We start from the raw sequence: 11,808 nt of genomic DNA, 5'->3' as shown, positions 1-11,808 counted from the left end.
CAGAGGATTGTGTTACCCTCCAAATTTCTCCTGGCACCCAATCAAGATGTGGGACCATTATCCCAACAAGGATGCCTCCATAGTTTGTTCTTCCCATATCGTTTCAGAAGTAAGGTTAAGACAAACACATGTACTTGCCGTTTGTATGTGACCTATGATATGATCACCTCCTCATTTCATGTTCTCCTGTGGAACCCTCGGACCCACTCTGTCCAAGCAACACCCTTGGACCCGGCCAGCAGAGAAAAGCAGTAGTGCAGAGAAATGGTGTAATTGTGAGAAATATTGTGTGTGGAGATAATGTTTAGCAATTATCACAAATTTCATTCATCATCATCACTGTAGATGTCTTATAAATCACAAGTACAGAACCAGGGTGGGGCAAGACTGGAAGTACACCTTAAATTAAGGCCACATTTTTAAGTAATGAGACAATCATAAAGTGTTTGGTCATTATATTTTACATTACTGTTTTGCTTCATATCGAGATGCAGTAAAAAAAATTTGATTTGGAAGGACTTTGACAGAAACAGAGGCATTTGGCCCTTTTACATGGCAAAGCATTTTGTGTTCCAATAAAAAAGGAAGAAGGAAAAATTGTTTTAATGCATACAGAGGATGTCTTACCAGCCAACTATGATGTTATGATGTCACCCAACTAAATTATGGCTAAATAATACATCAAAAAGCACTCAAATGGATGCAGAGAACAGGACTGCTTCTGGAAAATAAAAATTTATCTTGAGCAGAAGATGAATGCCAGGTGACAATACAGCTGCATAACAGAATAGGTAGATTATTTTAAGGACATGAAGAAACCCTCCACATCCCAATCTGATAAGCCAGTGGCAGTTGCTTTTCTACAGAGGCAGAAATATACATTGGCTAATAAAGGTGATTGCAGGAGTCGTATGTTTCGTGCCTTACAAGTCAAAGTAAATCACAGAGCATCATAAATCAAGGTGAAAAAAATCCCATCGTTTAGATTACAAAGTCGTAACATTTATGGTAGTCCTTCTCAAGGAGCTGAACCTTTAGAACCAGGACACATTCAGTACTACAAAGTGTTTCTATGCAACTTTTTTTCAAGTTGGGCTGATATACAATGTTAATATAATGTTATCTCAACCTTATTTTGTTTTTAATGAGAAGGTGTTTTATTATTGAGGACACACACACACGTGTGTGTGTGTGTCCCAGGTTTGCTAGGCTAGTCTAGTTGGCCATGCTCCATTGCTCTGACCACTCTCTCAGCACTCTCTGCCAAAAAGCGTCAAGAATAGTGTTTGACTGTCACTATATCTATGCTATGACATCACACTGCATTGGAAATGCACAGACAACTACAATTCCTTCATCTACTCTGTTGCCTGAGGGAATCATAACAGCAACAGTCAGTTCACTAATGAAGGGATCTTACCATTTCTAGGGCATAGAGGTCAGGGCCAGTGCCATGCACAGCTTTAAGAACTCACGCACTGTCAATGTGAGACGAGCAACACACAGCTGTTTAGTATTTCCCAGGAATTTTGTTTGGAGGTGGGGGAAGGGAGGGAGACATGTTGTGGAAACCCTTTAATCTTTTGTTTTGCTTCTCAATGAAAACCTGATGGCCTGCATCAGGTGAGCACGTCGTATGACAGGGAGAGAGGTCGGTTTGTTTTGAAAAGGCGTTTTGTCTTGAAGCGTTTTCATTCTCAAGGAGGAATTTGGTCTCTGGCAACTGTGGTCACTGTCAGTATTATTTATTTCCAATCATGATGCTTGCTCTGTACTGATAAGATCAGGGAAAGAGAAGAGTGTGATATTTGGAAGTGTTGACATGTTCGTTTGAAGTCAGGTACAAACTAGAAATCAAATCAGTATGCCTATTAGTACCCACAGAGGTTCCCTTACTGAATCGGAATGCCTTGTTTATCCAGTTTATTTGCTGAAAAAAACAGCAAAAGGATCATCTCCACAGCCTAAAATCAAATGCTTCCCACGTTGGTTTGATGGCCTCCTGGAATTGTGACACCACCGAACGCATTTGTGTACATGGAACCAGTACATTAAGGTTGCTGCCAGACAGTCAATCTGCAGAAGCTCCCTTGGTTACAGCCATGTCCTGAAACGACCCCTCCATAGCATCGCTGATGAAAACAGCTTTGCAGCGATTACTGTTTCCCTCCTAAATCTGTTGGCCGCTTTAATTTGCATCTACGGTGCCACATCTGGGCCACTTATCACCAACACAGGGCAAGAGTTCTGCTTTGGTGTTGCCCATGGTCATAACAGTAAGGAACAGGACAAGCTTAAAGCTGCATTCTTATTACGAGCCAAATTGTTTAATTCCGTTGGGGTGTTTTGTGTGTGCACAGATGGCATTTGTCTATCTTGCTCCAAATTGCTCCAAAACAGCACGTATGCAAATATTGATGCGTTTTTGGACGTATCACCTGCATCACCAAAAACATATTTGCGACACGATTTACGGTATTAAATCCGGCAATACTGATGCGCAAATACCTCAGAGCAAACGCATTTTGCTCTTGGAGGCGGAAAAAAACAGATGGGTCGTTTTTTTCTGCTTTTGCAGGTACTGCTGTCAATCTTGTTGCTCTCCTCCGCTGTTATTTTGCCCGGCACAGAATAAGGTGGCGTTCAGATGGCTTTTTCAAACTCTCTGAAGCGCACTTCTTCACCCACTTGTCGGTGGCACTGACGCGGGGTCTTCCCTGTGCAACATCTACCCTGAACACCCTGATGATGCCTGCTCCGCTCAGCCAATATGGACAAAAAGCTGGTTTCAGCTGGTTTCGAACAGCTCCAGCTGCACAACACTCGCAACAAAGATTCCTGTATCTGAATGTGGCTGACAACACTCAGTTATAGGGTTAAGCCCTTCTTGTTTGTTAACCTCTACTGTAGTGGAATGGTTGTTTGTCAGGACTAAGGACTAAGAAGAAGCCAGAGAACCCGAAGGCTGACCGAAAGGGGTCAAGAGCTGAAACAATTTCTTACCAAAAAAATGGAAAGATCTCACTAAGGAGACTAAGAGGGCACTCATCAGAGCTCTCTCCAGTGAGATCTTACAAGACCTTATGACTAGGATCCACTTTGCTTCCACAGATGTAAAACAAGCTTATGAAGACTTGCATCAATACATCACCCCTGATGGAGAGACCCGCCACCAAGTAGACACTTGTGATGCTGTCTCAAGTCACATCTTGGAGTATGGATGGAATTATCTTGAAGAGAGAGAAGGGGGTCAAGATACTCATGAGGAAAAGCACACTGGATAGAGACTGAGTCAGTGTTCTCTTCAGCAGCATCTAAGAGGTCTTGTTTGAGCTCTCAAGATTCAAGGTCTTCAAGAATAAGGTCAAAATGCTCCAGCCTGTCCTCTGCAAAGAAACAAGAAGCTGCAACAGAGCTGGCCACATCTCTGGCCACTCTGAAGATCTTGCCTGAAATGGAGCATGAGAAAGAAGAGCTGGAGAACCTTGAAGCTGAGAACAGACAGAGACTTGTACTACAAGAACCAGAAAATGCTGCAAGATGAAATGCCTTAGAAAGACAGATAGAGCGCTTAGAGACAGTTAAGCAGGTAAACGCTGCAAAGGCACGTCTGCAAGTCTATGAGCAAGAAATGAGCTCAGATGAAGAGATAACAGAGATGTTCCATGAGTGCAAGCTTAGGCAGAAGACACTTGTCTCTAACCCAAGAAGTTTTCCAGTATGTCAACCAACACCATCACAATATGCCACACACATACAACCTGCCATGATACGACAACCCACCAAAAGAGGGCAACTTGTTACTGACAGAAATCAAATGGATAGCACTACAGCACTTGCTAAAGCAATACCAGAGTCCATCAGTGCAAGCCTTCTCCCAATACCGGAGTCTTCTGTTTTCACTGGAGATCCACTAAGGTTTAAAGATTGGAAAATGTCCTTTCAAACACTGATAGACAGGAAGAGCATTCCAATAAATGAGAAGGTCTATTACCTATGCAAGTATGTTGGTGGATCTGCAAAGAAAGCTATTGAGAGTTATTTCTTGTTGGGTACAGATGCAGCTTACCAGCATGGGACATCTAGGACGAAAAATGAGGAAGCTCATTTGTGATTGTTAAGGCTTTCAGGGATAAATTCACCTCATGGGCTGAGATAGGACCTAAGGACAGTGTTGAACTAAGAGAGTTCTCAGACTTTCTTCAAGGATGTCAAACAGCAATGTTTCAGATCAAGAGTCTACAAATCCTACAAGGATACTCACAACGCTTCCTGATTGGTTAACTGCCAGATGGAACAAAAAGGTTGTCGAGCTTGAAGAAGCAACCAAAGCATTTCCTTGCTTCAGCCAGTTTGCTGAGTTTGTCACAAAGGAAGCTAAAATAGCTTGCAATCCAGTCACCTCTCTTCACGCTCTGAAGTCTAATGATGGTGAAAGGTTGAAGGCACCAAGGAATCGAATCATTGGTGCAAAGGTGTTGGCAAGCACCTCTGAAGAAACCTCAGATTCGAAAGGATGCATCTTCTGTGAGAAGTCACGCCATGACATTCATGCATGTTGAAAGTTCATGGACAAATTGACTGCAGACATAGTCAAGTTTGTGCAAACCAAAAAACTGTTTTGGGTGTTTGAAATCAGGACACCACTCAAGAAATTGTGAGTGTCTGCGACTTATGTAAGGGTAAACAACCAACATGTTTACATGAAGACCATCCCAAGAAAAGCAGAAAGAAAGAACAGGACAATACACAAAGGAAAAACGGGAAACGCTCATGGGAGAAAGAAATATCAAATGAACAGAGAAAAAGCAGGTTGCTAAAACGTCAAATGAAGCAACATCTAACAGACTGGTGCAAAACATAAATAGCACCTACATATCTACAGTTGTTCCAGCATGGTTGTCCACAAGGAGTCATCCGGAAAATGAAGTTCTCATTTATGCAGTTCTGGACAACCAAAGTGATATCACCTTCATCTTGCAGGAAAGCGCAGAAACTCTGAATACACAGAAAGAGCCCGTGCAATTAGAATTCTCCACATTGTCATCCAGAAGCGCAGTTATTTCAAGTCTGAAGTTAACTAGGCTGCAGGTCAGAAGCTTTTATTCATCAAAGAAAATTGCTCTCCTAGTAACGTATTCGAGAGAATTTATTCCTGCCAATCTAAGTCATATTCTTACACAAAAAACAGCAAGGCCATGGCTTCATCTAGAGTACCTGGCTGAAGAGATTCCTCCTTTAATTGAAGGCAAGGTTGGTCTGCTGATAGGTTACAACTGTTCTTAAGCCCTGTTACCCTGAGAAGTTGTGTCAGGCAAGGATAATGAGCCATTTGCACAAAGAACAGATTTTGGCTGGAGTATAGTTGGCTGCATCGATCCCTGTGTTGACTATGGTGATGTGATTGGAAGCAGCCTTCGGACTGTTGTGAGACATGTGACACCAGAGTTTCAAGCAAATGCTGGTCTAACAAATGAAGTCCGATATATATGTTGAACATAAATCAAGGAGTTAGTCACTCCATCAGATGTGCTAAAGGTACTTGAATCAGACTTCAGTGAGAGAACTGTAGAGTATCCTAACCTCTCTCAAGAGGATCTGCACTTTATATCAATAATGGTGGAAGGAATTAAGATCAAAATTGATGGTTATTGTGAAATGCCTTTGCCATTTAAGGAAGAGAGGCCAAGTCTGCCAGACAACAGAAGATGTGCAAATCACCATCTTAAGTGCTTAAGAAGGAGATTTGAAAGGGACAAGCAATACCATAAAGATTACACCGCCTTCATGAATGAAACAATAACTGCTGGAGATGCTGTAAAGATACAAGAAGAAGATATTGACAAGAATCCTGCCTGGTACATCCATCACCATGGGGTATATCACCCACAGAAGCCAGGCAAAATACTGCTCAGTAAGATTTCAAGGAATGTCATTGAATGACCATCTGCTTACAGGACCAGAGCTCAAAAACAGTAGTAGGTGTTCTATGTCGATTTCGTAAGGGTCCAGTAACCATAATGTGAGACAGTGAACGCATGTTCCATCAATTCCACGTAAGATCAGAAGATCAGGACTATATGAGATTCTTATGGTGGGACATTGGAGACATCGACTCCCAACCATCAGTCTACCAAATGAGAGTGCACTTGTTCAGGGCAGCCTCATCACCTGGCTGTGCAAACTATGGTCTCAAACACATTGCTGCTCAAGTACAAGGTTGCTTCAGTGAAGCTGCCATCCACGTCGTTGAAAGAAATTTTTATGTGGATGATGGCCTGACTAGTGTATCAACAGAAGATGATGCAATACAACTAGTCAGTGAAGTGAGGCAGCTCTGTAATACTGGCAAGCTACGAATTCATAAGTTCATTTCCAACAGCCAAAGGGTACTTGCTTCAGTTCATAAAGAAGAGTCTGCTGAAACAGTAAGAAGTCAAGACTTAGCCTTGGGCAAGCCGCAAATGGAGAGAGCACTAGGTTAAATGGTGTGTCACTTCAGATCAATTCCGATTCAGAGTAGTTGTGAATGAACACCCGCTCTCTAGGAGAGGAGTTTTATCAACAGTGGCTTCTGTCTATGACCCACTTGGTTTTGTAGCACCTTACATTCTATCTGGGAAACAAATACTTCAGCAAATGTGTTGAGACAAATTGGGATGGGATGATCCACTATCTGATGATCTTCAGTCACCAACTCTTGGACCTCTTGGAACTGCAGAACCTAGCTGATGTCAAGATTCAGTGATATTATTTTCCATCAAGCTTCAAAGAAGTCAATGGATATGAACTCCATCACTTTTCAGATGCAAGTGTCACAGGGTATGGAGAATGTTCTTTGGTTATGGGCAAGGTCAGAGTAGCCCCCATGAAAATGACCACAGTGCCACAGTGCTATTGGCAGCTATTGTTGCTGTCCATAGTACTGACCTACTAAAAATGGAGTTGGACCTAGAAAACGTCCAGGACTTTTTTTGGACAGACTCGAGGGTCGTTCTGGGATATGTGAACAATGATGCCAGACTATTTCATGTATTTGTGGCAAATCACATTCGACGTATCAGGGAAAGTACCAGTGCAAGTCAATGGAGATATGTGACCTTTGCAGAAAATCCTGCTGTTCATGCGTCAAGGGGTCTCAGAATGAAAGAGCTTATTGATTCCAAGTGGTTTACTGAACCAGACTTTTTCTGGCATGACAAGCTTCCCAGCAGAGATATTAAGGTGGGAGGCATTGTAATTGAAGACTCAGAAGTTCCTAAGGCCTTCACATGTAACACCTTGACAACAAAAGATTCACTTTTCAGTCGCTTCCTAAGGTTTTCCAGCTGGACGAGATTAGTCAAAGCAGTTGCCAGATTTGTATGATGTATCAGGGAGGTTAATGGTTTGGTAACAAGAACCAATGAAGCCACAAGTCTTGAAGAGAGAAAGGATGTAGAACTTACAATCATATGCATTGTCCAAAGGGTAGCATTTTCTGAGGAAATTCTGAGGAAAGCTTTCAGTACAAGAAGGAGATAACTACCAAGTATAAGGCCAGCAGGCTACACAGATTGAATCCTTTCTTGAATGAGCAAAGCATCCTCAGAGTGGGGGGTCGATTAGAGCGTGTTGCATTGCATCCACACATAAAGCATCCAGCAGTCTTGCCAAAGGACAGCCACATATCAAAGTTACTGATTAAACATTATCATCAGCAAGTACACCATCAAGGGCGTGGCATCAACTGGCATTTGGATACTCAGATGCAGTTATGCTGCGTCTTCGTACATCTACAAATGTGTCAAATGTAGGAAGTTCAGAAGGTATACAGAAGAGCAAAGAATGGCAGATTTACCCCAGGAACGCGTGGAACCAACACAATATGTGAATGGATTGGTTCCACGGGTTCCTGGAGTAAATCTGCCATTCTTTGCTCTTCTTCACATATTTCACATATTGTGGGATGGATTTTTTTGGCCCATTCATTGTCAAGGAAGGGAGAAGGGAGCTGAAGTGTTTTGGTCTGCTCTTTACTTGTCTCTGCTCTCGCGCTGTGCACATAGAACCGCTCGGCAACATGACAACCGATGCCTTTGTTAATGCTCTTCACACCTTCATTGCCCTCCATGAAAACACTTGACAACTTCAGTCTGATCGTGGCACTAACTTTCTAGGTGCAAAACATCAGTTTCTGGAAGCCGTAAAGGAAATTAACCAAGAAAGTTTAAGGCAATTGGGCTGCGAGTTCGTCGCTCTATCTGCCAGCCATATGGGTGGAGTCTGGGAAAGGCAAATCAGGACAATCGGAAGTGTGCTGAGATCCATTCTGGATCAGTCATCCCAGAGGCTTGATGTTTCATCCTTGCGAACCTTCCTTTATGAAGTAATGGCAGTCATAAACAGCAGACCTTTAACAGCACACTTACCCAATGTGTGGGGACACGGCCAGTGAGGTTTGGTCTAGATGGCGTAAGGAGTACAACAGAGACAAAGAGATGGCACAGGGCACGCAGAAACGCGAAGATCAATGACATAGTGATTGTATAAGATGACACTGCACCAAGAAATCAGTGGAAGTTGGCCAAGGTCATCAAAGTGTACCCCATTGAAGATGGGTGTGTGAGAAAGCTACAGTTGCTGATAAGTGACTCTGCATTAGAGGAACCAACGAAAGCGACTTACCAAGTCAACCTATCTAGAGAGGCCTATACACAGGACGGTTACTCTGCTTAAAGCTGAATAATACAAACCTGCCGTTTCTCAGCCTCATGGGTTCTAGGCCTTCTATTACCTTTATCCAAATCTTATACTTCTCAGGTATTAGAGAAGTCAGAAGTGATTTGGTGGGAGTGTGGCTGACAACACTCAGATATAGGGTTAAGCCTTTCTTGTTTGTTAACCTCTATTTTAGTGGAATAGTTGTTTGTCAGTTGACAAATATACTTAGGAGCATGTCCATTGGTGTAGGAACCATGATGGAATTGTTCTTGTTGTAGTCGGGTTGTTATTATTGGAGACACACTTTGTATCTCCATGAGGAGCAAAACGTAGTTGTGTGGTTTGATGAAGAACAATTTGAGTTTGACTAAAGCTGGAAGATGTGTAGAGCCTGCGGTTTCCTTTCTTTTCCCCCTTTTAGTTAATGTGACCAATGAGTTCTGAAGGCATGTTTGAAGGCATGAACATGCCAAATAAACGCCTGTAATCAAGAACGCCTTGTGTTCGTGACTTAACTGGAAGAGAGCTAGAGGAAGCTACACTGAGCGTGAAAAAGAGAGAGCATAAGTCCGTTTAGTTTTCTATTTTTATTGGCAATCTTGTTCTTTGTTACTTTGTCTTTAATTTTATTGTGTCTTTTTTACTTCTCTTGTTGTCCAGTGTTTACCTATTTGGCTCTGCCCACCCCCAAAGAAACGCGCTTTGCTTTTTCGACAGCGATATGCAGCGCGTTGCGTTTTTAATAAGATATAGTGGACGCTCCACCGTTGCGTTTTTAATAAGACAGATAGTGGGCGCTCCATCGTTGCGTTTTTAATAAGATATAGTCGATGCTCCTGCTAAGTCTACTTTTTTTTATCAACAAATACTTTGATTTTGGAATAATCCAAAAATAAATGAAACTGTTTCGTAGGCCTGCTATTCCTGACCAATGCATAAGCTGTGAAACGTTGGTAAAATTCTGGTATGAAAGAAATATCCCAGTGTTGCTTATCGTATGATACGCTGCCTGTGCGTTTACACAAAAGCTACGTGTTGCACTCGTTTCGGAGTAGGAGATGTCAACTGCTTTTTATACAGTTGTATTTAGCTTAAAATTTTATTTTTATCTGTAGAAAATGGATCATATAGCTGGCTACAGGCATGCTCATAATATTAACTAGCAAGCGTAAAATATAGAATAGCAAAGGCTAGTCTTTCTAATAAAATTATATGTTAATACTCTTCAAAACCCACCAGAGACACTAGCATTCTCTGCAACGTTTCTCCAGGCATTGTTGCGTTGATAGAAGTTCCTATAATTTGGCAGTGATGGATCCAAAAGGACAGGGATTGCTGATACTATAATAATAAGTTTGACCAGAACACCTGTTTATACCTGTTTATGAGGAGTCTGGAGACATCCTATTCCTCCTGTTATATAATTTAAAAAAAAAACAACACTGCAAAATTCCAGAAGGTGTAAATATAGCAAAGAAACTTTCCTGAATGTTTCCTTTTTTCTACATCAAGCGGGTTTTGTACTCTTTGACTATACTGCATAGCACTATTGGGATCAGTATGCAGTATATACTGAGTGCAGTATGAGGTATACAGTATGTAGTGTTTCGAACATAGCCAAAAGCATTGCAATTCATTTGAATAAAGTTCAGCTCGGCTAAAGTTATATATGAAATATAAAATAAGTTTTATCATCAGAAGCATTTACTTGTTATTACAAATGTAATAATTTAGACTCTCAGCTGTCCAGTTATCCTGAATCACTGGCCACCACACTACTGCATTTCTATTTACTGCTTCAGGTTGCTTCAGGCATCGGTGGCAGGACACTCGGCATCCGTTACCCCTTACCAACGTCTTGAGTGCCGTGTTTGGGCCACCGCATCCCTCTGTCACACAGATAGCTTCTCCCCAGCATAGCGGCTCTGAAATTACCTTCTTCCGGAGTCCTCCAGCACGTATCAGCAGGGCAGGTTAGACTGAGGGGGCAGCCTCTCACGCATTGTTTTGTAAAACTGGAAGTGATTTTCAAGACCCGAATACGGTAGGGGTATTAGCATCTACTTACCTTGCATGTACTTCGAGCCCAAGGTGGGAGACACTGGAAAGCATTTTTTAAAAGGTTACGCTGTTTGTAATTGCCCAGATTTTTCAAATCATCCCATGGCACAGTTTGAAGCAGGCTGAGTGAAGCATATGTTAAGGTGAATGATGCAAAATGAAAACGTTTGGAGGATTTCAAGCGTTGGCAGAAGGATTGCAGACTGGGTTATTTACAGTGGGAAAAGGAAAACCCTAATGTGAAACATCTGAGGCTCTACAAGAAGGTGGGCACCAGAGAGAACAGTGTGATAGTGCCTCCCACAACAGTAAGGGGGCCTTGTCGTTATAATGAGGCCCAGCTGAACTTTTATCATTCGGAAATGACCAAATGTTGAGCTGATGGCCCTAAACTTATACAGAGTCACCACAGCCAGCATTGTCATTTAAAGTATTTAAAGTATTTAAGTATTTGGAGCAAAAATTCAAATGGACGACAAAACCGTTGTGACCCATTTTATATCATTGCGAGCAGTTTGGAATTTACTCTGACTTTATTTCTCTTCTCATAGCACCTCGAGGCCACAGTTGGGGTTGCCAGATAGGGCAATTGATTAAACTGCTAAGCACAGGAATGATAGACCCATCACCCAAGCCAAAACAGAGTATTAGAGTTGGCTTTCCCATTATACTCCAGAGCTCCCTGCCGTCTCAAAAGGGACGTCCGTGCCGAACTGCGTGGTACTGCTTGCAAAAGCAGAGCTGTAAGCATGGGGTTTTGGAACTGTGGTGCAGTAGGATACACTTCTATAATGCCCTTTGTGCAAGTTGATCCTCCACCATGGACACTTCCGCCTTCAGAGTCGTCTCAGAGGAAGGTTTCTATAGCTCACGGACATAATCGATGTCAGTAAATTGGCCTTGATTGCGTGTGTGAGCGAGAGGTAGCAGAGAGTGAGACTCAGAGCGCCCTGGCTTTTGAGGTACTGCGCCTCGCGCGTGCATGAAGGGAAGACATGACAGAGGCTGTGGGAAGAGAGACAGAGAGAGTGAGACAGAGAGAGT

Source organism: Electrophorus electricus, chromosome 5, assembly GCF_041902795.1.
Source record: "Electrophorus electricus isolate QZ-2024a chromosome 5, ASM4190279v1, whole genome shotgun sequence".
NCBI classification, from domain to species: Eukaryota; Metazoa; Chordata; class Actinopteri; order Gymnotiformes; family Gymnotidae; genus Electrophorus; species Electrophorus electricus.
This window is presented reverse-complemented; position numbering follows the sequence as displayed.